Consider the following 6,357-nt stretch of genomic DNA (forward strand, 5'->3'; position numbering starts at 1 on the left):
CCCAAGGACAGTGCAGTGCCTGGGCCCTGAGTTCAAGCCCCACTGCCAAAAGAACAAAATAACCTTACAAGTAACTTTTCAAGAGACTCAGTTTTCTTTAAGTTAATCTTAGATGCTGTGGCACTTACTCAAACATCCAAAAATCTATCTTCACATCTGGTGAATCTTTACATCCTTTCCCAGTTCACATCTCTTTGAATTGAACTTTATTTCCAAATTATTTCTGTATGATAGGGATATGTCTCAAAAATATTGTAGTCATTGTTGAAATAACATTTAATCAAGTTACCCAAGTAATTTATCACGACTTCATCATCGAACATGAGTTGAAAGTTTCTTTTAGAAAACCCAGCATCAGAGGAGACAAGAAAAGGAATGTTAAAAGGCTAGATCTCAAGAAGTTGAGAGCCGTCCCAATCAGTGGTTGAGTGGGAACTGAGGATGGATGGACAGACAGAAATGCTGAAAGAGAATTTTTTTTTGAAAGAACATCTGTGACCAATCACATAAAAATGACACTGTATCACAGGGCATTTAGTGACGGGGTTGTTTCTCTGCCAATATTTTATTTAGAAAGATCTTTCAGGATTCTGCTTTGGAATGAGAGCAACCTCTGTGAGTATAACATTTCTGGGAGATGTAATACCCCAGTATTGGAAGCTATGTGAAGAATCTACTTAAGTATTTGCTTGAAATCTGGGCCATTATCAAACCATCCAGGGCTACTGACACTGTTTGATATCTGCTTTCAGCCTTTCCTACCCACAGAAATTCTTTGCATTATTTCTGCATGGAATCTGCTGGTATTGGATGTACATCAGGATGGTGATTTATGAAGTGAAAAAATAATAATCCTCTATGCTGCTACACTTGATTTCTTCTTGCCTGGAGTCATTGTGTCCCAGGCCTCAGACTCAACCTGCTTTTTATCTATTTGTTTTTTTTTTATCTACTAGTTTTTTTTAAAAAATTTCTTTCCTAATTCTCCTTTTCTTTGTCTTTAGGTAATTTGACAGGTAGCATGCTTGAAGGCTTTTGGATAGAGAAATGATTCAATATGGAATTGAATATTGGAGATAGATGTCTTTCTTCCATGTCTTATATTTGTGGTGGTGAAAATCTTTTATTGCATATTCTATACATAGAAAACTTGAATCTTTTTTCAGGATTTACTCTCTTCTGCACTTTCTTTTTTATAATGGTAAAGTTGGGTTAAAATGAGTCTTTTGAGGGGAAGTAGAAAACTGGTATGTTGCTGGGAGTTTGGCCTAGTGGTAGAGTGCCTGCCTAGCATGCACGAAGACCCAGGTTTGATTCCTCCATACCACATACATAGAGAAAAGCCAGAAGTAGTGCTGAGGCTCAAGTGGTAGAGCTCTAGCCCTTGAGAAAGTCCAAGGACAGTGCTCAGGCCCTGAGCTCAAGCCCAGGCCTGGCAAAAAAAAAAAGAAAAGAAAAGAAAAAGAAAGAAAGAAAGAAAACTGGTTTGTTGTTTATGCAGTAGTAAAACATGAGAAAAAGAGATGTCAGCTTGACATAAAAAATGGAATCTATGGGTGCTCGGGGCTGGTGCATTGTAATCCCAGCAATTCAAGAAGCTGAGATCTGAGGATCATGGTTGGAAAACAGTCCAGGTGGGAAGGTCTAGTCTTTGAGTCTCTTATCTCCAAAAAGCAGGAAGTGGAGTTGTGGCTCCAGAAGTAGAGTATTCTAGCCTGGAGGAAAAACAAAAACAAAACAAAACACAAAACCCTTCAGGGCAAAACCCAGGCTCTGAGTTCAAGCTCCGGTCTTGGCAACACAAATGAGAAAAAAAAACGTGAAACTGATAGACCTGACTATACAAAGTAGTCTGAATTTGTCTGGCTCCACATGCACCTTTCACATCTGATTTGAACAACCACAATTTAGGTTTCATACGTGCTTGCAGGACACTGTATTATCTCTGACTCAGAATGTCAGCTTAGAAGTACGCTGTGTGCTTTATCTCCCCATAGAACTTGGACGATTCGGATGCTTTCCTTTTATTGCTCTTGGAAATTTGATGGAGATTAGAGTTCTGAGAAAACTATGAAATCTCACACTTTCCTGATGATTGTTTGGACTCACTTCCAAGAGAAAGTTCTTTGTAGTTGTCTGGTTTTTCCACACCTGTGCTTCGGCTATGCTGGCTGGCAGCTTCCAGGGTCTCTGAAGTATTCTGGCTCACCCACCGCCAACTCTGCAGAGAAACAGCTGTTTACTTCCTATGGCGGTGGCCCATGAGTAACGACCCTCACGTTCAAGTGTCGTTTGATCATGGATCATAAGATCAAAGAAGAGTGGGAATGGTCCACTGATAACAGAGAAAGTCTTTGGCATAACATATCTTTAAATTATGGATGAGTGGTTATTTATTTCAACCAAAAGAGAACGTATATAATAAATACAGACAGAAAAAATATACCTGCATATGATGTTAGAAAGCATATCTATCGACTTATGATACTTCAAAGATATGACACTTAAGAGATATATAAAATACTTATTCATGAAAAGAGGGAGCTAAAGACTTAGCCACAAGAAATACATTTCAGGTGTTTTTAATGCAATTTTGAAAACAAGAAGCCTGTAAGGAGAAGCAGGTGCTTGTTTTTACTACGTACACCTAATTATGATGTGACGTACCTTAAGTCTTTACAGTACAATAAAAATAATGGTGCATGCACATAAAAGATAAAAAGAGACTGAACACTGGCTTATGGCTACTGTCATCTTACTCATGGGGCTGAAGTGTAAGACTGCAGTTTCTGGGCAGAAAAATCTATGAGACATTTATCTCCAGTTTGTCAGCAAAAGGTTGGAAGTAGAGTGTGGCTCAAGTGGTACAGTGCCAGACTTGAGTAAAAGGGTAAAGGATAGGAGCTAGGCCCTTGGTTCAAGTCCTAGTATTAGTGTACACAGACCCAAGACAACAGCCACAATACACATAAACGATTGGGAACCACTTGAAGACCGGGAGATAGTGAAGGAAATTTGAAATCATGGGTAGTCTGGAAGCTTCAGAGGAAGGTTGAACCCCTGAGACTCTCTTGCAGGAAAGGACGAGTTTTCACTCCTGGCTGACTGGTGCTGTTTGTATGGCCTGTCCTTGCATGTAGGCAGGCAAGAAAATACATGAATATTTAAAATAAAATTCTAGCTTTTTATTTTGGGAAGGAAAGCAAAAAGGGAATCAGTAACATCTTTGTCACTTAGTTAAATTGAAATTTAAGTATAATAATATTTAAATTCTCCCTAAAAGAAAGCCATTTGCTATTGATTTTTCCTCAATTTTGTCACTTCTGTTGTGAAATTTAAGAGTACTTTTCCAGTGTCTGGTAGACTAGAAATTTTGTTTTCATAGAGTTAGGACAATCTGGTCAGGGATATAAAATTGAAATAAGCATTACAAAAGTTTTTTTTTAAAAACAAGTCAATGCATTTCACTTAGATTTCCCAATGGCTTCATGTGCTACTTTTGCCTTCATTCAAATAAATTTTGAGATTTTTGTTCAAGACTTTTTAAACCATTCATTTATGCTTTTAAGAAAAAAATGTTTTAAGTATTATTTGTCTTCATTTCAGATCTTTTTTTCGATAATGTTATTAGTGCATATTAATTGTATAATGTTGGGGATTTCATCAAGATATTTCCATGCATAAATACTTTGATCATATTCATCCTTCTTTTTCTTTTCTTTTCTTTTGCCTATCCTGGAGCTCAAACTCAGTATCTGGGTGCTATCCCACAGCTTTTCTGCTCAAGACTAGTGCTCTACCACTGTGGGCCACAGTGCCACTTCTGGTTTTCTGGTAGTTAATTGTAGAGAAGAGTCTCACAGACTTTTGTGTCTGTGCTGGCTTTGAACCGCCATCCTCAGATCTCAGTCTCCTGAATAGCTAAGATTTCAGGTGTGAACCACTGGCTGTTCTTTATATAGCCAGTCTAACTAGCTATGTCCTGCTATTCTAAAGTAGATTGTAGGGGATAAAATTGCAATTGTGTCTTTGAAGGATCAAAGTCAAAGCAAATTTCGACACCAGCTACAAGATTGTTATATTTATGGGAGAAAAAAATCGGTATTAACTTAGCTCCTTTTTCTCCTTTCTTCTTCCCCATTTTCGCAGTTAATGACATGTTCTTTTTTCTAGGACTTTAAAAAAATAATTATATCTTTTCAACTTTGAGGTCTAGGCAAGTCCTTGATTTAATATGAATTCCAGCCTTTTACCTTAAAAAAAAAGGCTTTGTAAGAGGATACAGTTAAGTCAATGAATGGGAAAACAGTTTGTTCAGATGATAGATTCCTTTTGAACTGTCCATTCACTTGCTCAAATTATGAAGCTTCTTTTGAGAAAGGGGTTTAATGCCACTACCTCCCGCTTGTTAAAAAGATTTTTATCTATGGGACACTTGTTCATATGTGCTAAACTTCATGGGTTGATCTCTCAGCCTCATACTTCACAAAGTATTTTCCTAACCACATAGTTCTAATCTACTAGCCAGATGTCAACTATAGTGTCCAAAAAAAAAATTCAAAGGACTTCCGGTTTCACCTCCAGAAAGAGGTTGGAAATTGTCATTCTGGTCCTCATAAAAAGAATAAAGAAGAAAGAAATCCTGAAAAAGAAAATGAAATGGCTTTGTTTTTAGATCCATTGGTGAACTGAGGTTTGGGAGTAAAGTATCACCTTGAAATAGTCAAATCATTACAAAAAAATGAAACAAACAAAAATCCACAACCAGGATCACTGGTCCAGAAGTATTCAACACAATGGAAAAGGTTTATGGTTAACTGCTTGAGGATTTGTGTGTGTGTGTGTGTGTGTGTGTGTGTGTGTGTGTGTGTGTGTGTGTTGAGCCAGTCCGGAGGTTTAAACTCAGGAACTGGCCCTTAGCTATTTTTTACTCAAGGCTAGCACTCTACCCTTTGAGCCACAGCTACACTTCCAGCATTTTGGTGATTCATTGGAGATAAGAATCCCACAGATTTTCTTCCTTTGGCTGGCTTTGAACTACAATCCTTGCATCTCAGCTTTTCCTGAGTATCTAGAATTACAGGTGTGCACTATTGGGCCCAGCTCATATTTATGATTTTCACTAAAGATATTTCAAGAGACTCTAAAAAATCACCTGTGTCACTGGCATGATGAAGCTAAATGTTTTGCAATCTATACTGACACCCTACAGTGAGACAGATTGTCACAGCTTTACCTTATGGAAATAGGAACATGATCTTTGTCTCATCAAAGAAATAGGAAAAAATGGCAAAAAATATTTTTAATTTTTTTCCATATAATTTTCATTGTAATTAATAGAAGGGTAACATTATATTCACCAGATAGAAGGTGCATTACTTCACAAACATTGATATCCTTTCTCATGTCTTGGTCCCCATTTCCCTCCTCTCACCCCTGCCCCTCATCTTGTTTTCCCCTCTTTCCTATCCTATTTCAAATAACCAGATGAACATATATACATTATATCAGATAACAAGGTAAAATTCTGTAACAATATGAGATAACCAAGGGACAGCAAAAGAGATGAGAGATAACAGTACATTAAGGACAACAATCACTCATTATATGGCTTTTGTTCTATATTCTGGAAGTCCTTTCATTTAGCCTCATCCTATATGGCCTTATGTATCTAGGTTATTTTTCTATTGTAAAGCTCTACTAGGAGAGCAGAGACAAATGAGAGAAACCATGGCGCCTATGTTCCTTTGAGTCTGGCTTACTTCACTTAATATGATTTTTTTCTAAGTCTTTCCATTTCCTTACAAATGGGGCGATGTCGTTCTTTCTGACAGCAGCACAGAATTCCATTGTGTATAAATACCACAACTTGTTGATCCACTCATCAACTGGGGGACATCTAGATTGGTTCCATATCTTTGCTATGGTGAATAGTGCTGCAATGAACATTGTTGTGCTAGTGGATTTAGTATGTCCTTGTTTCTGAACGATTAATGCCAAGTAGTGGAATTGCTGGGTCATAGGGGAGCTCTATGTTAGTCTTTTGAGGCACTGCCATACTGCTTTCCATAGTGGTTGAACAAGTTTACACTCCACCAGCAGTGTAGTAGTGATCCCTCCTGGCCACAGCCCCTCCAGCATCTGTTGTTATTAGATTTCTTGATCGTGGTCAATCTAACTGGAGTGAGGTGGAATCTTAGAATGGTTTTGATTTGCATTTCTTTTAAAAAATGTTTTTTTTAAAGCACACACACACACACACACACACACACACCCCACACACACCCCCCACACACAAACTATGCCAGGTGCTGTTGGCCCATGCCTGTAATCCTAGCTACTCAGGAAGCAGAGATC

The sequence above is a fragment of the Megascapheus bottae genome, chromosome 11, assembly GCF_031878675.1.
Source record: "Megascapheus bottae isolate mThoBot1 chromosome 11, mThoBot2.hap1, whole genome shotgun sequence".
NCBI classification, from domain to species: domain Eukaryota; kingdom Metazoa; phylum Chordata; class Mammalia; order Rodentia; family Geomyidae; genus Megascapheus; species Megascapheus bottae.